At 38.1% G+C, this 26842-nt stretch overlaps 1 protein-coding gene across 4 annotated transcripts in view; it reads right to left on the bottom strand.

Moving 5' to 3' along the window:
* The window catches only part of PTPRK (protein tyrosine phosphatase receptor type K), a 576017-nt gene that overhangs the window by 357569 nt on the left and 191606 nt on the right, over nt 1-26842 (bottom strand). The gene's annotated exons all lie outside the window — the stretch shown is intronic.

Raw genomic sequence — 26842 nt, 5'->3', positions numbered from 1 at the left:
AAATATGTTATTGGCCTGGTTTACATAGGGAGTGTATTTTTCCTTTTCCCCATTCATAATACTAATGTAGAGAGGGGCTAAGAGTGCAGGCACTGGAATCATTTCTGATTTCAGATCCCAAGATTATCATTTATGCAAGTTGTGTGACCTTCTGCAATGTACTAGAACTCTGGACTTGTTCGGGGAATATGGATACTTTGCAGTGTAAGTGTGAGGACTGAAGTTTAACATGCCAAAACTTTTAGAGCTGAGACTCTGACACACAGTAGATTCACCTACTTGAACTCTCCTCCACTAACCTGTCAGCTAATCACCATTGCTATTGTCCCCAATTCTGTAATAGTCCCTAAGCTCTTCTAGAGCTGCAAGAAATCTGGTTTGAAAATCACTAATCTACTCCACTACCTTTGGCTTAAACATTCATTGGTAATCTATCATGAGGAGGCAAAGAACATAAAGTCTCAACCTCCCAATTCCTCACAGTTCCACCCCCAAACACACACTCCTTGCATGACAGGCAAAGTCATATAGTGCTAAGTATACATTAGCTGCTGATATTAGTCCTAGGACCTCTTCAGAAAAACAACCAGTTTTTCTCATGTCCCTTTGGATTTTAACAAAGACATGTATCACAAAAATGTAACTATTTACATTTTAAGTAGTGACACCCATTTATCACACTTAAGGTAGAACACAAATTTTATTGTAAAATATCTTTCCCCAGGGTGTAATTTTAACCAAAATGTATTAGATGTAGTGTTACAGAAGCCAGTGTTACAGAACCAAGTGTTACACTTGGACCTCTCTTACGGATGAACTTGAATTTTAATCAACCCTCTGTGTCTCCTCCTTAAAACACAGTAACTGTTGCCATGACACACTAAATACTCATTGACTACCCATCTAACTAGTTCAATTAACCCCCAATAGCAAGTTCAAATCACAGCAGATAAGAGGGCTTCAACTACTCAAGAAACCGAAATTTTAAATTTTACTAATTCCTGGTCAGTGGTACTTTACAGTTCAGAACTTTTGTGAAGATTTCATGTGATAACACTGTCAGTTACCAAGCCAAGTACAGAATAAACTTACTATAGGGATAGTAATTGACATTACTTTCACTTCCTTTTTCCCAGTACTCATCTTCTCTTGTAACCTGGAATTCTTTTCTTTTCTCCTTTGTTCTCCCCTGATTCTCGCAGATTGCACATTTACAGAATAAAATGGCCATGTATATTTTGAAGAAATTATGTCTTTCTCTTTTAAATAGGATATCCTGGATCCCAGCACAATTTATAGAAGCAGGATGTTTCTGTTCTTGGTTATACTCACATTCTGAAGTCCATGGCCGAAATGCAGAGATGTCATTCATATTTACCACAGCAGAACAGATCAATTATGGTTATGGCTTTTAAGTAGGACCAGCCCTGAGATCTTGGGTAAGTTACTTCGTGTTATTGGGCCTCAGCTTCTTCACAAACCTAGTGACCTGTTTCTCCACGCTATTACAACTTTTTTCACTGACATATTATGGTAGTAGTGGGTTTTAATTATTTTTATGTCTGCATCAATTATGGCTTCTGATTGTCAATTTTAAAGTAGTGCTCTCTAAATGATTTACAGGCTTTCAAATCGTTATTTTCTTCCATTGTAAAATAAACTTTGAAATAAAATGTTTTGTCTCACATTTTAATTATATAGTATGATATTTACCATTAAGACCATTTAGCAATTTTCAGCCAGTTGCACTTTTAAGCTACAATAATTTTCTTATTAAGAAAATGGGATCAGCAAAGTAAATTAATTTGTAGGAATTATCAATTTGATCATTAGAAAGACAAAAGCCACAAAATAAAACCTTGTCCAAACTATTTCAGCACTTCAAGGGCATTTGGTGCAAGTTAAACAAATTTTTAGAAGTGCTGATATTTTATTTCTATAGAGTGTTTCTGCTAAATGGGCTTCTTTCAATGCAGCCTGACTATTGCTACATTATCTGAGTGCTATGCAATAATATGTATTTATTTCACAGTTCCAGAAAGGAAGAAGCACCAGCATCAAAAAGCCGTCTAAATCCTTCTGCCATCTGACTTCAAAGAGTGGCAATTTACCCCCTAGGCACCATGGAGGTAGCTGCCTGTTTGACACAAGATTCCCTTCCATCATCCCAAACATAGAGAACACTATGCTATTCTTATCAACTTCTAAAAATTACTTCCACAGACTCCCAGAATAACTGGCTACCAACCAGAAGAGTCAAGCAAGTGTGTAATACGTACTTCCTTCATTCTTTTTGGTATAATTTAAGCTTATTTACTATTGTTTTGTTATCAGCTAACTAATCCCTTAGATTTCTAATGAGTTTAGTTCTATTCAGTTGTAATTTAGCTACCTCAAGGCTTAATAATGAAACATCTGTGTGCACACACATATAACGTGCTAATTTTAATCAATGTAACTTCTTTAGTGTGGCCTTACAAATATTCCTTACAGTCTCTCGAACAATAGAGTTCTCAAATATATCATTTAAGACAGAGGAGAAAAATGTAAATGGTTATAATTTTTTTAAAGTGTAATCCTCCTGTAAAGTAATTTGCCAATGAGAATCAAAAACCTTTATAAAAAGATATATGCCCTCTGGTCTGGCAATTCCAAATCTAAGAATGTACACTAGCAAAATAATCATGTATATGTACAAAGATATAGCCTAAAAAAGATGTCTATCTCGTCATTACACTGTTTAAAATAAAGAAAAGCAAAAGTATTTAAATGTCCAATAAGAGGCAGTTTGTAAAATTATGATAAAATAGTTTGATCAATAATTATGAAGTCATTAAAAATGATATTATTAAAACCATTTAATGGAAGATATAATATGTTAAGTAAAATATGCAGGTTATAAGATATTATACTCATTTATGAAAATATATATTTATACTAAAACGCATTTGTGTAGGTGTGTGGGTGTATTCACATATGTACACATAAATATGCATATGACTGGAAAAGAACAAAAAATACATAGCAAAATGTTAACTGCACTATCGGGGGAAGCTGTACTTTGTCTTCTGTTTTCTTATTTTTGTTCACATATATTCACTGAATGTTCTACAATGAACATGCATTAGATTTGTATGCTAAAAAAACAAAAGACTACATGAATGCTATCTTACATCAGGAACATCAAATGAATAATGATAAATACTTAGGAAATAAACATAGGGTTGTTGTTTTTTTTGCCTTTTAAAAATAAATCCTAGTTGAATCCTACAGATTAACAGCAACTTGGCTTTCAAAAACACACAATACAAAAACCAGGAACTTCTCATTTCTTTCAGTTCATTAAAAAAGAGAGGCTTCAAGTACTTAGACTAAGTAGCAGTTTTTATTTAAAAGAAGACACAAAGAAAACAAGTCCCATATTCATAAACACCACAGTCTAATATCTAGATAAACAAATAATGCCCAATTGATTTTCTGTATTAATGAAAATTTTATCTTTAAGCTATACTTCTAGGAAAAACATAGTAACACAGACAATAGGATTAACTGCTAAGAAAATAATGAATGATAAATAGGTTTCCATACTTCTTCCTAAAACTCCTTTATTGTACATTACCAATATTTTTATTAAATCAGTTCTATTCAATATCCATTGAATTTTCCCTATAAAGTAGGCAGAGAGAAATTTCTACTTCTCTGCTTAGTACTGACCACACTCCATGATCTTGCCCCAAAGTACTTTTTCCACATTACCTCCCACTACTTCTCTTCACAAACCAGCTTCCCCAAACTGACAGAGCACTCACTATTTTCTCCACAAATCATGCCAGTTTTCTCCTCCAGAACAGGCTCATGCTTTTATAAGAAATCCTCCCCTCATCTCAGCCCCTAGCCAATTCTTACTCACTATTCTTCTTCAGCCCCAGCCCACCTTGACCTTTCCCTGCCTTCAATACACAGTTTCTGCCCTTCTGGTTCTATCCCTTCACTATACAATATAATGTTCTTATACAAATTTTAAATAATTTACATAGGAACATTTATCTCCCACAGAACAGTAATAATGTTCTCTTAGAAAGCATGTGATTCATTCAGAGTCCAATCAGAAGAGAGAAGTCACACAGTAAATGTAACAGTAAAAGTATAATATAAAGAATTATTAACTACAAGAGGGTAGAGGCTTTAAAAGTATAAAGAGCACTCTAAAGGTAACCACAATACCCAAGGCAGAAAAAAAAAATGTAGAAAAGGGAGTGAGGCTGCCTAGAATCAGATCCCCTTAGAAGGTGTGGTTGCAGCCCACTCGGTGGTGAAGACCTTTGCTGGGTCACTCAGTCTAGAGCTGGTCCACACCTGCAGGGTAAGCAGGAAATGCTCCCACATAGCAGGGTTTGGAGTGAGCTATGTGAATGCTGGGAGGACAGGACAAGGTAGTCACCAGGCCAGGGCTGGGGCTGCAAGCTCATGAGGCACTGCATGCAATGGGGACGTACAGCTACGCAGGACCAGCAAGAAGAAACAAAAATACAAAGTTCAGTCAAGAGTAAAAGCTCCAGGGACTTCCCTGGCGGTCCAGTAGTAAAGAATCCGCCTTCCGATGCAGGGGACGCAGGGGCCATCCCTGGGCAGAAAGCTAAGATCCCACATGCCACGGGGCAACCCATGTGACACAGCTGCTGAGCTCACGCGCCTCAACTAGAGAGCCCGCGTTCTGCAAACTACAGAGCCCACGTGCCACAACTAGAGAGAGAAAACCCAAACACCACTGCTAGAGAGAAGCTCGTGCACCGCAACGGAGAGCCGGCGTGCCACAACAAAAGACCTTGTGTGCTGCAACGAAGACCCAATGCAGCCAAAACATTTTTTTAAAAAAAGAGGAAAAGCTCCTTCCCTCTAAAATGCCCCCTCAGCACCCTTTACTGACAAAGCTTAACATTGTGCTAGTTACAAAGGAGAAATGCTTAAAGGGTCAAGCTCCACTCTCATACAGCAGGTACTGCAGGGTAGATTTAGAGCAGCTTAGCAATGAACTGACATTGCATTAAACAACTCTGCATATAGTAGAGGTTCAATGAGAACTTCTTTGGTTAACTGAATGAGTGAGAAGGAGACAAACATTTTTCTTGAAATGTTTTTTGAAAAATGTTTTTTGAAAAATGTTTTTGAAATTTCTTAGTTTGAATTCCTCATATGGTCAATATTGATAGACAAGAACTCAAAGGAACAAAAGCTCTTTGATATTCTCAATATTTTTTAAGAGTGGAAAAGGGGTCTCCTAAAACTAAAATGTTTGAGAACCATTGCTCTAAGAGAAGGTTTTGTATATATACGAGTGGCTCTGACAAAAATGTTAACATTTGTTAATTCAGTTAATATTAACAGTAATAAAGCCCGTATATATAACCAAAATAAAATATTTTTATGAAAAATTACTACATTTTCCCAAAAAATATAGTATGGAGGCATATTTTTGCAAATCTCTTTAATATATCACTTAATAGAAGATACCTAGATTCTCATTTTTACTTCTTCATTCAATCTGTTGTAATATTACACATTATGTAGCCTCTGAGAAATTCTACCATACACTCATGAGAAAATGAAAGGGAAAAAAGGAAAAGGAGTATCTTAGTGTTATTTTGCCAGTAGTTTTGACCTCACAGCTCCTCTGAAATGGTCTTGGGGACCCACAGTGGTCCCTGGACTACATATGAAGAATCACTATATTTTAATATGCACAATTCTCTTTAACTTCATGCTATAATGAGAACATTATCAGTGCACTTATTTATATTGAATCTACTTCCTCATTCAGTCACTGCATGGTTCAAAGATCTCTATAAAACAAAAGTCTTTACTGGGATGTTGGATGTCTGGAGAATAAAAATCAAAAAAACTGAATAGTTTTACACCAGTATTAATATAAAGGGTGTATTGATCAAGGTACATCAGGGAACAAACGAACACACACACACACATACACACACACACACACACACACACAAAGAAAGAAAGAGGTTTATTGGACAGAACTGGCTTACGTGATTACAGAGGCTGAGAAGTACAGACCCAGGAAAGCCAATGGTATAGTTCAGTCCAAGTCCAAAGGCTAAGTAATATTCTACCTTAATAAGAAAAGCATTTTTGTGTGTTCTGAAGACCATGTTGAATAGCTACCAAAACACCAGCACACTGTGCAAAACAGTTAGTTCTTGGCCCTGAGTGAGATTTTCGCAGCAGAAACAAAGAACATGCCAGAAACACTAATGAACACTAATATAATTTCATGCCCAGCCAGCTTAAGAAGCCATAATCAGGACCGCTGGATAGAGAGACTAGTGACAACTGAAATAGCAATTTGGGTCCCAGTCCATCTGGGATGATTTTTTTCTTCATTGTAAAATTAATATCTCTAAGCATTTATGTGGCCATTACTAAACTGAAGGCAATGTCTTATTTTTCACAGTATTTTTCATCTTCTCGTTTCCTTTAATCAACTTTTTTCTCCTCACCCCAATTTTGCTTCATCTGATTAGGTGGCAACATGATATACCAAGTAAATAAAGCTAAGAACCTAGAAATCAGTTTGATTTTTCCCTTTCCCTCACTTTCTTCTTGTAATCCACTGGCAATTCCTATTGCCTCTAAACTGTCTCCTCAATCCATCCAACTTTTCTTCGACCTCACTAGTTTATCAAGTCCCTCTCACCTCTCAGGAGGACAGCTAGAAGAGGCTCCTAACAGGTTTCATGAATTCCACACCAGCAGCCCTACAGTAGTTTCCTACAGGCAGCGAGATTTTTTCAAAACATACAATCTTTTCTCATCTCCACACTGCAGTGAGAATTAAATCCAAACTCTTCAACCTCTCAGCTTCAGTATAATCTTGCCCCTGCCTTCCTCTCTCACATTGTCTCCTACCCCTTTCTGCTTTCACTCAACATGCTCCAGAAACAGTGGACTTCTTTCTGCCTTTTTAAGATCCAAGCTTATGTCTGAGTCAGTGTTTCTACACTGGATTTTCCTCCGCTTGGAGTACTCTCTCCTCAGCTGGCTTATTTTTATCATTCAGGTCTCATCTCAAATACCGTATGTTGGTGAAACATTCCTTGGTCTGTTAAGTAGTTCCTTCCAAGATTCTTTCTAACATGCCATTCTTTGTTATTGCCTTCATAGCACTTGCCATTTACCGAATCTAATTAATTTGTTTACCTGATTGAAAAACTCCACAAAAAGGTTGTACTTCATCTATCTTGTTCATTCAAAAATCTAGAACAATATCTGGAGCCTTCAGCATGGAGTGGAAGGCTTTTATGACAACATCTGACAACCATCTATTCAAGTTTCCTGCTCTGCATGTCTGTAGCATTTCTATAATGCTCTCTTATGTACCAAATATATCATATTGGTTGGTGCATCCCCCCAGCCCCAGTGCAATCTTTTCAAGATCAGAAACCTCTTTTTCCTCCTAGCACCTAACAGAGGAATTCTGCACATATAAACTCTTGGTGAACTCCGATAAAGGTGAGCAAAAATGAAGAATTTCAAAAATTGTAGCAGTGTTGTTTTTTCAAAGATAGAACAAAAAAGAAAAAAAAATCATTGAATCAAATAACTTTAAACAATGTTCTAAAAGAAAAAAACAATGTTCTCAATGTTGACAGTTCCCCCCAGAGATTCCATTATTTTGGTAAGGTTGACACAGGTGCCCCTCACTTTTTTCATGGTCTATTATTATTTTCTTCAAACATTTACCTTCCATTATTTCTTAAGATAATGTCTTCTACTAGATTCACCCCCTACATTACAAAGTTTGTTTCTAAAGGACAGAATGAGGCACACATTTAGAAAAAGTAAATTCGTCCCCCAAACTCCAACACAAAAGGACAGAACTTGCAACTTCACAGGATTCTATTCCAACAACTTTACTCTCCCGAAAATGTCCTTTCAACTGCCTTGACAAAACATAAAACTTTTTCATCAACATTCTGCAGGAATAAAATTTCTCTTAATCCCTGAGTAAGGGCTTTGTTCTAGGTAGCCAACTTACATTTGAAAATAAAACGTATTTTATTTTCAAGAACAGCATCTGAAACTTTCAGAAAACACAAAACTGTAAGAAGAAGGTTTCAGGTAAAATGGCACAACATTTCTCCTTCTTGGGAGACTAGTCACCTCAGGAAGTTTACCTGCTACACATTAAGATCTAGGAACGAGGGACTTCCCTGGTGGCACAGTGGTTAAGAATCTGCCTGCCAATGCAGGGGACATGGGTTTGAGCCCTGATTCAGGAAGATCCCACATGCCACGGAGCAACTAAGCCCATGTGCCACAACTACTGAGCCTGCAATCTGGAGCCTGTGAGCCACAGCTACTGAGCCCGCATGCCACAACTACTGAAGGCCGTGCTCTCAAGAGAGAAGAAGCCACCATAATAAGAAGCCCGCACACCGCAACGAAGAGTAGCCCCTGCTCGCCACAACTGGAGAAAGCCCGTGTACAGCAATGAAGACCGAACACAGCCATAAATAAATAAATAAATTTATATTTAAAAAAAAAAAAAAAAAAAAAGATCTAGGAACTGGGCCAAACATTGTGCTACAGTTTAACCTCCTTCCCCTACAACATCTTAGAAAGCAAAAACATGAACCTAATTGGCCCTTACTTTGACTACCTGAATTTTCATTTTCACCTGTATGACACAGAAAATCTGTGCAACCTATTATCAAAAAGACCTATTATTAATAATCACCCACCCTCTCTTAAAGAGAGGCTAATTTTATAACGTGCTGTGCTTTTCTCATCAGGATCTTTTAGGACTCCAGTTTTCCCTACTCCTTAACCATCTGTTGAACTCCCTAGCTTGGGCAAATAATTAAACCTTTCTCTGTCTTGGTTTCTTTATCTTGGAATGCCTAAACGCCTTAGGTCTGCTGTCAGGACTAAATGAGACTGTCTGTATGATGTGCTAAAACACACTGATTAGGCGGGTCCTTAATACGTGTTCCTTTGTCATATTCATTCCTTTCTCTATCAAATAGTACAGAGAATAAAACTGGAAAATGTATGAAAAGAACATTTTCAAAGGTGAAAAATGAGATAACAATGTTAAAGAATAGTAAACTTTAAAACTTCCAATACAGAGGCACTCAAACCTTTCTCAACCCTTCCCTTCAAGATTCTACCTAACTCCTTTCAACCCATGTGAATCATCCCTCCTTCCCATCTCCTTCTTGCCTATTTCTTTCTAACTCTACCCTTTTCACTTTTTATCTTTAAAATCTGATATAAATACACACTGGAAACACACACACACATAACGTTACCAACATCTATAAAACTCATAAATCTAAGTTGAAGATCTTTGTTCTAAGATTTCTCTGATTTCTGAAATCTTGGCACTCCACCTCCATGGCTCTCCAAACTGTGTAGCTTTTGTGTTATGTGGTACTGAAATGTTTTGAGAAGCAGTTGCTAAAATGAAAAGCAACTTCAGAGAGAATAATCAGATGTTGCATTACCCCAAAAGGCAAGAGAGTCTTTATTCCGTAGCCAATTTTGTAATCATCACTTGCCTTTTCAAAGGAACCAAGACTTAAAAGAACACTGAAAGGTATGAGAAGATAGTATAGGCTGCGGTCTCTGGAAACTGCCTAAAGACTAAATATCACATTAACAATTCCAGCCTGTTGTCTGGATACAGCTTAATTCTGTTAATAATGAAAGACCAGAACTTAAGGTCCGTCCGGAATGAGCGTACAGTATTTACTTATTTCCATATAAATGGATATTCCCCAAAACAAAATACCCTACTTAGCAGTCACAGTCTGTCTAAGGGTACCAAAAATCTATTTTAAAATGTTAATATACCATATACCAGAAGAATAAGACTTTATTTTGACTTAAAATTAGTAACAAGAGTCAACAACTACTGAATAAGGAAATGGCAAGCAATGCTCAATCAGAGAACAACTCGGCTTGAGCAAAATTTCTCAGCTGAGTTCTCAGGTTCAAGGATAATCAGGCTACAAGAATTCAACTGGCAACCAAGGAAGTTGCTTCTTTTAGTAAACCCTAAAGTTCCAAATTACAATAGAAGACACTTTATAAAGGATGTGAAAGGAAGGAATAACATTCATTCCACTCTCACCCAAAGGAAATCATATTCCCATCTATGAAAAGGTTAAGAATTCAGGCTCTGAAGTCAGAGACCTGATTCTGCAGCCTGGCTCTGACACCACTCACCCCAGCCATCCACCTCTCCGCTACCATTTTATTGATGAAAATCAGTCCCAAAAAAGATAAGTGCCATAGATACAATAAAAATACTGTTTGAGAGGATTGTTATGGGGATTACAGAAATAGGAACTATCAAAGTAAAAACATATTTTTACTTTTTTATTTACAATGTATTATTTTTTTTTTTTAACATCTTTATTGGGGTATAATTGCTTTACAATGGTGTGTTAGTTTCTGCTTTATAACAAAGTGAATCAGCTATACATATACATATGTTCCCATATGTCTTCCCTCTTGCGTCTCCCTCCCTCCCACTCTCCCCATCCCACCCTTCCAGGCTGTCACAAAGCACCGAGCTAATATCCCTGTGCCTTGTGGCTGCTTCCCCCCAGCTATCTACCTTACTACGTTTGTTAGTGTGTATATGTCCATGACTCTCTCTCGCCCTGTCAAAACTCACCCCTCCCCCTCCCCATACCCTCAAGTCCGTTCTCCAGTAGGTCTGCGTCTTTATTCCTATCTTACCCCTAGGTTCTTCATGACATTTTTTTCCCTTAAATTCCATATATATGTGTTAGCATACGGTATTTGTCTTTTTCTTTCTGATTTACTTCACTCTGTATGACAGACTCTAGGTCTATCCATCTCATTACAAATAGCTCAATTTCATTTCTTTTTAAGGCTGAGTAATATTCCATTGTGTATATGTGCCACATCTTCTTTATCCATTCATCCGATGATGGGCGCTTAGGTTGTTTCCATGTCCTGGCTATTGTAAATAGAGCTGCAATGAACATTTTGGTACATGACTCTTTTTGAATTTTGGTTTTCTCAGGGTATATGCCAAGTAGTGGGATTGCTGGGTCATATGGTAATTCTATTTGTAGTTTTTTAAGGAACCTCCATACTGTTCTCCACAGTGGCTGAACCAATTCACATTCCCACCAGCAGTGCAAGAGTGTCCCCTTTTCTCCACACCCTCTCCAGCATTTATTGTTTCTAGATTTTTTTTTTTTTAATTTATTTATTCATTTATTTATTTTTGGCTGTGTTGGGTCTTCGTTTCTGTGCGAGGGCTTTCTCTAGTTGTGGCAAGCGGGGGCCACTCTTCATCGCGGTGCGCGGGCCTCTCACTGTCGCGGCCTCTCTTGCTGCAGAGCACAGGCTCCATACGCGCAGAGCTCAGTATTTGTAGCTCACGGGCCCAGCTGCTCCGTGGCACGTGGGATCTTCCCAGACCAGGGCTTGAACCCATGTCCCCTGCATTGGCAGGCAGACTCTCAACCACTGCGCCACCAGGGAAGCCCGTTTCTAGATTTTTTGATGATGGCCATTCTGACTGGTGTGAGATGATATCTCATTGTAGTTTTGATTTGCATTTCTCTAATGATTAATGATGTTGAGCATTCTTTCATGTGTTTGTTGGCATTCTGTATATCTTCTTTGGAGGAATGTCTATTTAGGTCTTCTGCCCATTTTTGGATGGGGTTGTTTGTTTTTTTGTTACTGAGCTGCATGAGCTGCTTGTAAATTTTGGAGATTAATCCTTTGTCAGTTGCTTCATTTGCAAATGTTTTCTCCCATTCTGAGGGTTGTCTTTTGGTCTTGGTTATGGTTTCCTTTGCTGTGCAAAAGCTTTGAAGTTTCATTAGGTCCCATTTGTTTATTTTTGTTTTTATTTCCATTACTCTAGGAGGTGGGTCAGAAAGGATCTTGCTGTGATTTATGTCATAGAGTGTTCTTCCTATGTTTTCTTCTAAGAGTTTGATAGTTTCTGGCCTTACATTTAGATCTTTAATCCATTTTGAGCTTATTTTTGTGTATGGTGTTAGGGAGTGATCTAATCTCATACTTTTACATGTACCTGTCCAGTTTTCCCAGCACCATTTATTGAAGAGGCTGTCCTTTCTCCACTGTACATTCCTGCCTCCTTTATCAAAGATAAGGTGTCCATATGTGCGTGGGTTTATCTCTGGGCTTTCTATCCTGTTCCACTGATCTATCTTTCTGTTTTTGTGCCAGTACCATACTGTCTTGATTACTGTTGCTTTGTAATATAGTCTGAAGTCAGGGAGCCTTATTCCTCCAGCTCCTTTTTTCGTTCTCAAGATTGCTTTGGCTATTCGGGGTCTTTTGTGTTTCCATACAAATTGCGAAATTTTTTGTTCTAGTTCTGTGAAAAATGCCAGTGGTAGTTTGATAGGGATTGCATTGAATCTGTAGATTGCTTTGGGTAGTAGAGTCATTTTCACAATGTTGATTCTTCCCATCCAAGAACATGGTATATCTCTCCATCTATTTGTATCATCTTTAATTTCTTTCATCAGTGTCTTATAATTTTCTGCATACAGGTCTTTCGTATCCTTAGGTAGGTTTATTCCTAGATATTTTATTCTTTTTGTTGCAATGGTAAATGGGAGTGTTTTCTTGATTTCACTTTCAGATTTTTCATCATTAGTATATAGGAATGCCAGAGATTTCTGTGCATTAATTTTGTATCCTGCTACTTTACCAAATTCATTGATTAGCTCTAGTAGTTTTCTGGTAGCATCTTTAGGATTCTCTATGTATAGTATCATGTCATCTGCAAACAGTGACAGCTTTACTTCTTCTTTTCCGATTTGGATTCCTTTTATTTCCTTTTCTTCTCTGATTGCTGTGGCTAAAACTTCCAAAACTATGTTGAATAAGAGTGGTGAGAGTGGGCAACCTTGTCTTGTTCCTGATCTTAGTGGAAATGCTTTCAGTTTTTCACCATTGAGGATGATGTTTGCTGTGGGCTTGTCATATATGGCTTTTATTATGTTTAGGAAAGTTCCCTCTATGCCTACTTCCTGGAGGGTTTTTATCATAAATGGGTGTTGAATTTTGTCGAAAGCTTTCTCTGCATCTATTGAGATGATCATATGGTTTTTCTCCTTCAATTTGTTAATATGGTTTATCACATTGATAGATTTGCGTATATTGAAGAATCCCTGCATTCCTGGAATAAACCCCACTTGATCATGGTGTATGATCCTTTTAATGTGCTGTTGGATTCTGTTTGCTAGTATTTTGTTGAGGATTTTTGCATCTATGTTCATCAGTGATATTGGCCTGTAGTTTTCTTTCTTTGTGACATCCTTGTCTGGTTTTGGTATCAAGGTGATGGTGGCCTCGTAGAAGGAATTTGGGAGTGTTCCTCCCTCTGCTATATTTTGGAAGAGTTCGAGAAGGATAGGTGTTAGCTCTTCTCTAAACGTTTGATAGAATTCACCTGTGAAGCCATCTGGTCCTGGGCTTTTGTTTGTTGGAAGATTTTTAATCACAGTTTCAATTTCAGTGCTTGTGATTGGTCTGTTCATATTTTCTATTTCTTCCTGATTCAGTCTTGGCAGGTTGTGCATTTCTAAGAATTTGTCCATTTCTTCCAGATTGTCCATTTTATTGGCATAGAGTTGCTTGTAGTAATCTCTCATGATTTTTTTTATTTCTGCAGTGTCAGTTGTTACTTCTCCTTTTTCATTTCTAATTCTATTGATTTGAGTCTTCTCCCTTTTTTTCTTGATGAGTCTGGCTAGTGGTTTATCTATTTTGTTTATCTTCTCAAAGAACCAGCTTTTAGTTTTATTGACCTTTGCTATTGTTTCCTTCATTTCTTTTTCATTTATTTCTGATCTGATTTTTATGATTTCTTTCCTTCTGCTAGCTTTGGGGTTTTTTTGTTCTTCTTTCTCTAATTGCTTGAGGTGCAAGGTTAGGTTGTTTATTCGAGATGTTTCCTGCTTCTTAAGGTGGGCTTGTATTGCTATAAACTTCCCCCTTAGAACTGCTTTTGCTGCATCCCATAGGTTTTGGGTCGTTGTGTCTCCATTGTCATTTGTTTCTAGGTATTTTTTGATTTCCCCTTTGATTTCTTCAGTGATCACTTCATTATTAAGTAGTGTATTGTTTAGCCTCCATGTGTTTGTATTTTTTACAGATCTTTTCCTGTAATTGATATCTAGTCTCATGGCGTTGTGGTCGGAAAAGATACTTGATACAATTTCAGTTTTCTTAAATTTACCAAGGCTTGATTTGTGACCCAAGATATGATCTATCCTGGAGAATGTTCCATGAGCACTTGAGAAAAATGTGTATTCTGTTGTTTTTGGATGGAGTGTCCTATAAATATCAATTAAGTCCATCTTGTTTAATGTATCATTTAAAGCTTGTGTTTCCTTATTTATTTTCATTTTGGATGATCTGTCCATGGGTGAAAGTGGGGTGTTAAAGTCCCCTACTATGAATGTGTTACTGTTGATCTCCCCTTTTATGGTTGTTAGTATTTGCCTTATGTATTGAGGTGCTCCTATGTTGGGTGCATAAATATTTACAATTGTTATATCTTCTTCTTGGATCGATCCCTTGATCATTATGTAGTGTCCTTCTTTGTCCCTTTTAATAGTCCTTATTTTAAAGTCTATTTTGTCTGATATGAGAATTGCTACTCCAGCTTTCTTTTGGTTTCCATTTGCATGGAATATCTTTTTCCATCCCCTTACTTTCAGTCTGTATGTGTCTCTAGTTCTGAAGTGGGTCTCTTGTAGACAGCATATATAAGGGTCTTGTTTTTGTATCCATTCAGCCAATCTGTGTCTTTTGGTGGGAGCATTTAGTCCATTTACATTTAAGGTAATTATCGATATGTATGTTCCTATTTCCATTTTATATATTGTTTTGGGTTCGCTACTATAGGTCATTTCCTTCTCTTGTGTTTCGTGTCTAGAGAAGTTCCTTTAGCATTTGTTGTAAAGCTGGTTTGGTGGTGCTGAACTCTCTCAGCTTTTGCTTGTCTGTAAAGGTTTTAATTTCTCCATCAAATGTGAATGAGATCCTTGCTGGGTAGAGTAGTCTTGGTTGCAGGCTATTCTCCTTCATCACTTTCAGTATGTCCTGCCACTCCCTTCTGGCTTGTAGGGTTTCTGCTGAGAGATCAGCTGTTAACCTTATGGGGATTCCCTTGTGTGTTATTTGTTGTTTTTCCCTTGCTGCTTTTAATATGCTTTCTTTGTATTTAATTTTTGACAGTTTGATTAATATGTGTCTTGGCGTGTTTCTCCTTGTATTTATCCTGTATGGGACCCTCTGTGCTTCCTGGACTTGATTAACTATTTCCTTTCCCATATTAGGGAAGTTTTCAACTATAATCTCTTCAAATATTTTCTCAGTCCCTTTCTTTCTTTCTTCTTCTTCTGGAACCCCTATAATTCAAATGTTGGTGCGTTTCATGTTGTCCCAGAGGTCTCTGAGACTGTCCTCAGTTCTTTTCATTCTTTTTTCTTTATTCTGCTCTGCAGTAGTTATTTCCACTACTTTATCTTCCAGGTCACTTATCCGTTCTTCTGCCTCAGTTATTCTGCTATTGATCCTATCTAGAGTGATTTTAATTTCATTTATTGCATTGTTCATCGTTGCTTGTTTCATCTTTAGTTCTTGTAGGTCCTTGTTAACTGTTTCTTGCATTTTGTCCATTCTACTTCCAAGATTTCGGATCATCCTCACTATCATTATTCTGAATTATTTTTCAGGTAGATTGCCTATTTCCTCTTCATTTGTTAGGTCTGGTGGGTTTTTATCTTGCTCCTTCATCTGCTGTGTGTTTTTCTGTCTTCTCATTTTGCTTATCTTACTGTGTTTGGGGTCTCCTTTTTGCAGGCTGCACTTTCGTAGTTCCCGTTGTTTTTGATGTCTGTCTCCAGTGGCTAAGGTTGTTTCAGTGGGTTGTGTAGGCTTCCTGGTGGAGCGGACTAGTGCCTGTGTTGTGCTGGATGAGGCTGGATCTTGTCTCTCTAGTGGGCAGGTTCACGTCTGGTGGTGTGTTTTGGGGTGTCTGTGGCCTTATTATGATTTTAGGCAGCCTCTCTGCTAATGGGTGGGGTTGTGTTCCTGTTTTGCTAGTTGTTTGGCATAGGTTGTCCAGCACTGTGGCTTGCTGGTCGTTGAGTGAAGCTGGGTGCTGGTGTTAAGATGGAGGTCTCTGGGATATTTCCACCGTTTAATATTATGTGGAGCTGGGAGGTCTCTTGTTGACCAGTGTCCTGAAGTTGGCTCTCCTACCTCAGAGGCAGAGCCCTGACTCCTGGCTGGAGCACCAAGAGCCTTTCATCCACACAGCTCAGAATAAAAGGGAGAAAAAGTAGGGAGAATTAGTAGAAGTATGAGTAAAGAAAGAAGGAAAGGAGGAAAGGAAGGAAGGAAGAAAGAAGCAAAGAAGGAAAGAAAGGAGGGAGGGAGGGAGGGAGGGAGGAAGGAAGGAAGGAGGGAAAGAAGGAAAAAAGACAGAAAGAAAGATGATACAGTAAAAATAAAATAAAGTATAATATAGTTATTGAATTAAAAAATATTTAGTAAAAAAAAAAGGGACGGATAGAACCTTAGGACAAATGTTGGAAGCAAAGCTATACAGAGAAAATCTTACACAGAAGCATACACATACACCTTCACAAAAAGAGGTAAAGGGGGAAAAATCATAAATCCTGCTCCCTGAGACCACCTCCTCAATTTGGGGTGATTCGTTGTCTAAAGGAGGGAAGGAAGGAAGGAAAGAAAGAAAGAACGAAGGTAAAGTATAATAAAGTTATCACAATTAAACTTAATTATTAAGAAAAAGAATTTTTTTAAAAAAAGTCATGGACGGATAGAGCCCTAGGACAAATGGTGGAAGCAAGAGTATACAGACAGGATCTCACACAGAAGCATACACGTACACATTCACAAAAAGAGGAAAAGGGAAAAAAATCATAGATCTCGCTCCTATATTCCACCTCTTCAATTTGGGATCATTCCTTGTCTATTCAGGTATTCCACAGATGCAGGGAATATCAAGTTGATTGTGGAGCTTTAATCCGCTGCTTCTGTGGCTGCTGGGAGAGCTTTCTCTTCTTTGTTCTCACAGCTCACAGGAGCTCAGCTTTGGATTTGGCCCTGCCTCTGCGTGTAGGTCGCTGGAGGGCGTCTGTTTTTTCGCTCAGACAGGACGGGGTTAAAGGAGCCGCTGATTCGGGGCCTCCGGCTCACTCAGGCCGGGGGTTGGGGGATGGGGGTAGGAGGGGCACTACGTGCGGGGCGGGCCTGCAACTGCAGAGGCAGCGTGACGTTGCGGCAGAGGCCGGCGTGATGTTGCACCAGCCTGAGACCCGCCGTGCGTACTCCCGGGGAAGTTGTCCCTGGATCCCGGGAACCTGGCAGTGGCGGGCTGCACAGGCTCCGCGGAAGAGGGGTGTGGAGAGTGACCTGTGCTCGCACACAGGCCCCTTGGTGGCGGCAGCAGCAGCCTTAGCGTCTCCCGCCCGTCTCTGGGGTCCGCGGTTTTAGCCGCGGCTCGCGCCCGTCTCTGGGGTTTGCGCTTTCAGCCGCGGCTCGCGCCCGTCTCGGGGGCTCGCGCCCTCAGCCGCGGCTCGCGCCCGTCTCTGGGGTTCGCGCTTTTAGCCGCGGCTCGCGCCCGTCTCTGGAGTTCCTTTAAGCAGCGCTCTTAAACCCCTCTCCTCGCGCACCAGGAAACAAAGAGGGAAGAAAAAGTCTCTTGCCTCTTCGGCCGGTGCAGGCTTTTCCCCGAACTCCCTCCCGACTAGTCGTGGTGCACTAACCCCTTCAGGCTATGTTCAAGCCGCCAACCCCAGTCCTCTCCCTGAGCTCCGTCCAAAACCAAAACCCGAGCCTCAGCTCGCAGCCCCGCCCGCCCCGGAGTGTGAGCAGACAAGCCACTCGGGCTGGTGAGTGCCGGTGAGCACCGATCGTCTGTGCAGGAATCTCCCCGCTTTGCCCTCCGCACCCGTCGCTGTGCACTACTCCGCGGTCCCGAAACTCCCCCCTCCGCCTCCCGCAGTCTCCGCCCGCGGAGGGGCTTCCTAGTGTGTGGAAACTTTTCCTCCTTCACAGCTCCCTCCCACTGGTGCAGGTGCCGTCCTTATTCTTTTTTCTCTGTTTTTTCTTTTGCCCTACCCAGTTACGTGGGGAGTTTCTTGCCTTTTGGGAGGTCTGAGGTCTTCTGCCAGCCTTCAGTAGGAGTTCTGTAGGAGTTGTTCCACGTGTGGATGTATTTCTGGTGTATCCGTGGGGAGGAAGGTGATCTCCGCGTCTTACTCTTCCGCCATCTTCAAGGTCCCCCCTCCCGGGCTGGCTTTTCAGTGGTAGTGCCCAAGATTACTCTTTCCTGCTTTTGCGCTTGACGCCCTCCTTCGCGGATGACGGCGAGCTCGTCCACCATGTTCGAGGTCTACAATGTATTATTTAAACAGAAAATCTGCCTGCTTGTTTTTGAAAACAGTGCCTGCCTTAGGAGGCATAAGACAAAGTGTAAAACAAGCAAAAGGGAATGAGAACACAGAACATGAGAGAAAAGTGAGAAATCGAATATAGACAAATAAAGAAAAGAGTCCAAGTGAGGTGAGAAAAAGAGAAGAAAGAAGTGCTTACGCTTTAAATGTAAAATTTGGAAAGACAAGAGAAAAGAGGCACGAACGCAGTGGTAGAAAAAACTAGGGTTACATTTATTTTCTGTCTTCCCAAGGCACTTCATAAACCATCCAAATATGATAAAAGAAACTGAAGTTCCAGGGAACAAAAAAGCAAAAGAGAATGATAGCATCACCTCAAATGCAGAGATTGTTGCTTTTGGTCACAAGACGATTAGTCTTCTATAATTCAAGGATGTGATATAAAATTTTTTGAAACTACAAGGCCCTTTTGAAGTCTCCTGAGGCTACATTAATTTAAGATAGCTCTAGTGGAATTAGTCCTTCCCAATACTAGAACAAAGCATAATACTGTTCTCCAGGATAAGCTATTCCATCTCCAATGCTACCAATCCAGCTGCTATTAAAAGAAAAAAGAAAAAAAAAAAAAGGAAAAAAGCCCCACCAAAACACACCTGGTCAACTGTAAACTGCCGTATTGGTCAATGATGAGGAAAGGAAGAACAGGCAAATACTTCTCTGACTGCTGAAATACGATTAATTCAACTTCCTCTTAGCAAATATAATCACCCAAGGATATTCTTCCAACAAAACATTCCTTTTAAACATAACCAGAAAAATTGCATGATGCAAGTGAACAAGTGACCTCCACTCCAACAGTGCTCTTGTTGCCCTAAGAGCAAATAAGGACTGTATTTTGTTTTCATAAATGTTAACTGAAGGCTCAATGAGTGAACACAAACATTGAGAAATTGTAGAGTTTCAGTTCCCATGCTAACTTTTTAAAGCTTCCCTCTGGGATGTACTGTCGAAGCTAAAATAGAAAATAGTTTCAGCCAAAACAAGTAACAGTAGGAACTCTGACCAACAATCAAGCACAGGTGTTGCCCAAACCACCATCCCCGCCCCCCCTCAAAAGGAGAATGTGGAGAAGGGAAGAGGGAAATTTCAATAACTTCAAAATTTTGACTCAATCTACTATTGAGATGTACTTTCAGGATTTCAGTAATATTCATAAGATAAGTGGAAACACCTTAGGCACACAGAAGAGGATCAAGTTCTTCTCCCTTGAGGATAACCAGAAGCAGGGATAGGTCTCCAACATTTTTTCCATCTAACTATAAAATTACCAAATATCTCCCTAAGAACTGTTTACATAACTTTAAAAAAAAAAAGTAATTACTTTTAAATGATCCTACAAGTAGTGACTAAACTCTGCAAGTATCATGAACTGGCAGTGACACTCCAATCATGGTGTTACACATCCACTAGATGTAACCAAGTGTATGCACAGACGCAGATAATACCATACACTTCATCTGGTACTCAGAATCCTCACAAGTATGGTGCATATAAACCTTGTGTTACTCATCTGCCATGAATCACCAGCATGAACTCATAGTTCACAATTCATAATGATACAACATGCTTTTTTGCCTTGTTTTACCCCTCTTTTTGTTTAGAAGGCTTGTGGTCTCTTTTTCTCCCCTGTGGAGCCTAATTCCTACCTTCTCTAGGAATTCCTATGATTGAACATATACCTTTGTAAGTAATTAACAAATTTTATATTTCCTACCTTGGAGTTTATAATATACAGAATTTTCCAAACTCATTAGTAAACTTCTTAAAGTTAAACTTCTACTGCCTCTGATTCTGTACAGTGATCTACACATAGCAGATGATGTGGTACACATAGTACCATGATGATGGAGGCTAACTGGATTATATTAATGGAACTATTTAAAACAGTAAAAATATCTTATTTAAATCATCCAACATTCCAGTGAGAAAGATACTGAATATGTAAAGTGCTTAATGTTACACAGAAGAGTGTGGGGTTTAGAAAAGTAACTTAACTTGTTCAGAACTCAATCCAAGTCTAACACTAAAACCATCTTCTTTAGCCTCTATATTATACTGCCTATCAAAGAGGATAAGAAGAAGTTCAGTTTACAAAGGTAACACATAATTTAAAATTTTTTAATTGCTTGGAAAACCTAGTGAAATGTATTTAAAATGCTCTAACAAATACCATTTCAGTACTTTTCCTTCATGGGGCTTGTCTACATGGATGAAGTATCACAAAAATAATCAAAGGGTCAAAAAATATATGTCAAAACAAATCTCTGCCTCCTTAAAAAAGAGGTTGGCTGTGAGACTGTATAATGAGGTCCTTTATCTCAGAAAAAGGAAAGGATGTGATATGAAGAAAGATCTGTGATCTGAAGCATGAGAGTTATATATAGCTGAAGAGAAGAAGATCGTTTAGGACAGTAGAAACAGCTTGCGTGAAGGACCTGGAGGACGGCAGAGTATAATGAATAAGAGAGACTGAAAGTTTGGCTGGGTAGGAGAAAATGGGGGAGATGAAGATGGAGTTGAAGGAAGTGAACAGCCCAAGAAGGCCTTATAAACAAAATGAGGACTTTTGCCTTTATCTTAACTGTTACAGAAAGACATAGAGAAGAGTTAAGCTGGGGCAAGCAGAGGTTGCTGTCCTAAATCAGATTTACATTTTGGAAAATCACTCTGGCTATAGTGTAGAGACCAGTTAGGAAATAGTTACAGCATCCCCGAAGAGAACCCCGTATTTAATTATGATAGTAGATGGTAAAGATAATGTGAAGCAACCATCCAAAACCTATATAAGAGGTAAAAATCGACAAGAATTGGTGTTGCATGAGAAACAGAAGTGAAGAAGAGACAGGGGTCCATAATGTACAACTATGTTTCTTGCTCAAATACCCAAATAAACAGTAGTGCAATTTCCTGAGTCTTGGCACACCAGACAGAGATCATTTTAGGGGGAAAGTTCAGTTCAAGACTTGTAAACAACAGAAGCTACTATATCATTTTCAGCAAAAAAGAAACCCATTAAAGAACATTAGAAAGCCCAGACAATGACCAAAATATACCCCAGGACCTCTTTAATGGAGACCCATGGTTCAGTGCAAACAACACTCCTCCCAACACCCAGGCTGAGTCCTATACATTGCTGGCCATGGATGTCCATGCTTCTACTCTCTGCAGAAGAAAACCTCATGGTGCCTCCTTTCTGTAGCCAATAGCTGACTAATCAAACCTCCTTTGGGTAGTCTGAATGGTGGAGATTTGGTCACCTATCAATACCCTAGCTATAAGGATGGCTTAAAGGTGTTGGATTTCTTTCTGAAGCCATGAGAATTCATAAGGCAAGAAATTCACCAAATATAAGAAAGGCTGCCAAAAAGAATAATAAATATCATCTAAGGAAGAAGGAGCATTAATTTTGTTGAAACATACAAGAGAAGATGTCAAGTAGGCAATTGGATATATGATTCTGTATCTTAGAGGAAAGATCTTAGCTATAAACACATTTGTGAATTATCTGCACTTATATTTACACATGTAAGTAAACTCCATAACCTCCTGTGTTTTTTGCTTTTTATAAACTTTTCAACAAAATCTTAAATATTTTATAAACATGATACTACAGAGTAAAGTTAATCCAATTAGTGTCACGCCACATATTATTATGGAACACGGAACATAACAATCTGATTGCAAACCTTTTTATCACTAATATTAATAGAAATACTTCAGAAGACAAGAGAGAAATTCATTCTAAACCACTAACTTATATGGCTATCTCTGATAACTACGAATGTTCTTACCATCTTTTACCAAAATGTTATTTCAATAGTGATTAGCCATTTCAGTGATTTCCAAGACCTCACAACAGATTTTGTCTGCAGCTGGAAGAAAGCGACTTAATCTTGCACTCACAAGCACACATAACTAGTTTGGGTATCTCGAGTATATTCACCTCTTGACCTTCACTAAACACATCTTTGAATCTGAACAGTTGTCTCCTGATTTATTTTTTTCAAATACAAAACCAAAATTCCCTGTTGAGTGTGTTGTATATTTATCCTGAGCAGCATTCATTTTAAAAGACAATGCGCTCTGGGGAAGAAAAAACTGACAAGATGCTAAAACTGACAAACCTATCTAGAGAGGGAAAATTGGAACTAATTGTGATTGAAACACCATTGTGATTATCCTCTCCACAGTAGTTTTGGCCTAAAATTGCTTCCTGGAACACAGAAAAGCACATAAATGTCCTTCTACACCTGAAAAAATGAAAATAAATAAATAAATGAGACTCAAACAAGTTTATGGATATACTAGCTGCAGCGACATCTGCTGAACGAAGAAATTCACGCTGATATCAACATTGGGCTTCCACAAAGGACACAGGGCTCAGGACTTCCCTTAGATTTAGAAAAGGTCCCACGAGGGACACCAGTCTTACCACAGGGACTCAGATTCTTCTTTTACAGGTAGAAATGGCCTCAGGATCAAGTTCCTTAAGGTAGTAATGGAAAGAATGGTTCCACCCACCTTGCTAGGTACCCAGCATCATAGGTAGGATGAAATCCAAAGGTCAAAATTACTACCCTAAGCCCCGTCCAATACGAAACAAGATAAAAAGGGTGGTGGTGAGAGAGATGTGAACTGTTAAGGAGGTGAGCAAAGGAGAGAGGCAGATGCCTGAGGAATCTAGTTCTCAGACCAACTACATAGATTTGCTCAGATGAGCTGCAAGAAGGATAAGATTTCTCCAGTGGATACAATTTCCTCCTAAAATTAGTCATTTTGTCTAAGTATAAACTATTTCTGGGTTCTCTATCAAATCAGTAAAAATAACTAAGAGTTCATTGGTCTGAACGGTCAGAGTAAACCCATGTGTCTCATAACATAAATACATAAATAACATAAATCTCATAACATAAATACAGAACCAGATAGGGTTTCAAGACTTTCTCTGTTGATAAACATCTGTTTCAAGCACCAGTCTCGGTATGCCAATCACATAAGGAATTCCCTCATTCTAGCAGACCCAGCAACTGAGTAAGCATTATTACTTTTACTTTAGCAAACTTCAAATGTGCAAGAAAGCATGGTCTGTTAAATCCCTACGGGCAGGAAACCATTTAGGACTAAACCCCTAACTCAGTGTTTCTCAAACCTGAGTAAAATACTAACCTTTAAAAAGGAAAACTTTCTCACAGGCCTCAGTGTTAAACTATGCACAGATAATCTCTGAGCATTAACTTATTATAACAAGAGTTTTTATTATCATACTCTTATCCATACAAATGTAAAAATCAATAAAATTAAAACTAATTTAATGTAATAAATGATGTTTTGCAGAATCAATATTGCAAATATTACATTTAACAGTGAAAACGTGTATATGTTTTTGTATAATTACATTTCACTTTTGGATTTGATTCTTCTTTTGATTTTGATCACAATGAAACACCATTTCAGTCAGTGTTATTATATCTTTGTTATTTTTGTTTGATAGTGATTTATAGCCCCTGATTCATGTTTCTGTTGGGTCAATAATTTAACAATGCATCCCAAAATACAATAGTAGAAAAAACTTAAAGCCATGTATAACCATTTCTTTTCTGATTATTTACTATATTTATTGTTAATGAACTTTTTTCAAGCTAATATATACAAACTCAGGACCTACACAATATATACGGTAAAAAATAGTATGATATCAGCTAATATAAATGGCACAGTTTACTATAAGTTTCTCACACTTATGGTACGTATTATCTGCCACATAGTAGCTAAACGCTCCCATCACTTTTCTCTGTGTGAACCTTCTGTGTGTTAAACCTTCATTTGTGCCCTAAACTATGATGCAATTTGTACTTTCCCTTAGCAAAGATATAACATCAACACAAATGCAAATAATGCCTTTGAATTATTTCTTAATCATCTGCATCATCTTAAATATGTATAATATTAATTTTAGACTTAAAAAATCCCTTACAATTTTTAAAACTTTCATACAACTCAGAGAATGTACCTATAGATTGTAGTTTGAGAAGCACTGCCCTAGCTCAGTTAATAATAAACTCAGCCTCAAGGAAGATTTATCATTTACAATACAGATAGCTGTAAATGTAAATTTATCATTTACAATACAGATATCTGAAAGTTAAAGTTTCTTTAACTTTTCTAAAGAAAAACATTTTTCAAAAGGTATTCAGAGGGATTCACCCCCTTAAAGTAAGAACCACCACTTTATGTTCTATGGTTTCCTCTTTGCCCGCAGCTTTAGAATTTAATACTAGGAAAGGCTTTGCTTCCCCTGAAAGTAGTAAAAACTAAATAGCTAATTATGTATTTTCTTTTAAAGTTGGTGCCAGGAAGTTTGCATCTAATTTGAAGTTCAGCTAGAACAGCAATGTAGGCCTTAGTGGCTGGAAAATTTAGCTTTATTGGCTGTGAACTTGATTTTATAATCATATTTGCTTTCTTGCATAGCAGGAGTCTTTTCTCCTTATTTATCTTGGCCATTTGGGTAATTATCTTAGAGGTAAGTCACCTCTAGTTATCTGTGTAACAATGAAAGTTATATGAAAGTATATAAATTAAATAATGAATGATTAGTAAATGAAGACAACCCTGACTTGTTACTAAGGTCAAGTTTTCCATACATGCCTATACCACTTTGCCAAAAGCCCAAAAGCCAATTCTACATAAAACTGTGACTGGAGAAGACAGTCAATTGTGACTGCCTGCTAAGCTAAATCTAAGAAGTAAAACCATCTACTGGTTATTTATCTCAATATTAAAACTGAACATAGTTACGTCAAGAAAAAAATGTGCATCGTGTAGTTATACCTCTGTCCCAACGCCACCTCATCTTCCTTGAATAGCAGTGTGCTGGCTGTAGAACAGAGTATTATAAATTGCATTAAAATGTATTATAAATTGTATTAAAATGTATTATAAATTGTAAATGGATCCCCACTTAAAGCAAAGCAGAAAATCCAAATTCAGAACAAAATTTAAATGATAGGACTACAGTAAAAAGTTGTAACAAATTCAAAGAAGATTTTGAAAAATCATCTTTTTAACAAGTTCATTCTAGCGAATTTTCAAAGAAGAAATCTCTTGATTAGAAGAAATCTTTCTTATCTTCAAAAGCACAGCTTACAAAACCTACATCAATCATCATTTTGATTAGTAAAAATTCACAAAGATTCCTTTTAAAATCAGAAAGGCGAGAAAGATGTCCCCTATCTTCCTAAAGAACATTGTTCTGGATATCTGAACAACATTGTAAGACAGATACTATAAATGTCTATATAAAACACTTTTTAAAAGTCAATAGATAGGGGCTTCCCTGGTGGTGCAGTGGTTAAGAATCTGCCTGCCAATGTAGGGGACACGGGTTCGAGCCCTGGTCCAGGAAGATCCCACATGCCGCGGAGCAACTAAGCCCATGCACCACAACTACTGAGCCTATGCTCTAGAGCCCGCAAGCCATAACTACTGAGCCTGCTTGCCAGAACTACTGAAGCCCATGTGCCTAGAGCCCATGCTCTGCAACAAGAGAAGCCACAGCAATGAGAAGCCCGTGCACCACAATGAAGAGTAGCCCCTGCTCACTGCAACTAGAGAAAGCCTGTGCACAACAATGAAGACCCAACGCAGCTAAAACTAAATTAATAAATAATTTTTTTAATCAATAGATATTTTGTTATCATTAATGAAAGTCATACAAGGTTTTCTAACACTTAAATAATAAAAGTAAAATAAAGAAATAGAAGATGACCTAATTCACATAAAAGGTTATTTCATATAAGCTATCTCTATAGTACAGTAAAACTTCCATTAACAAATTCCCTTACAAACTTTTAAATAGAAATTCAGCTGTTAAATGCTTTATCCAAAAACATTTCATAAATTTATGTGAAACAGAGTTGTTTGCATTTTTAGCTGCTTAACAAAATATACAAGGGCAAAGTTCTTATTTCTCCCAAGTCCAGTTGAAATAAACAGTACAGATCTTAAACTAAGAAACATCTGCAATGTTGTCTATTTTTCTAAGCACATAGTTAAGAGAATGAACTCTGAAGTCAGATCAAACTTGGTTCAAATCCTGGCTCTATTGCTTAAAAGTTAAGTGATTTTCACAACTTGCTTCCCCTTCTAGAGAACTGGGTTCCTTATCAGCAAAAGAGAGTTAACACCACTTGCTTTATAGAAATTTTGGGAGGCATACATGGAATAGATTTATCCCTTTAAATGTTTCAAATATTGCATAGAAAAAACACCAACAAGAAATTTCTACGCTTTGGTTTCTTACG

Source organism: Phocoena sinus, chromosome 12, assembly GCF_008692025.1.
Source record: "Phocoena sinus isolate mPhoSin1 chromosome 12, mPhoSin1.pri, whole genome shotgun sequence".
Classification (NCBI taxonomy): domain Eukaryota; kingdom Metazoa; phylum Chordata; class Mammalia; order Artiodactyla; family Phocoenidae; genus Phocoena; species Phocoena sinus.
This window is presented reverse-complemented; position numbering and strand designations above follow the sequence as displayed.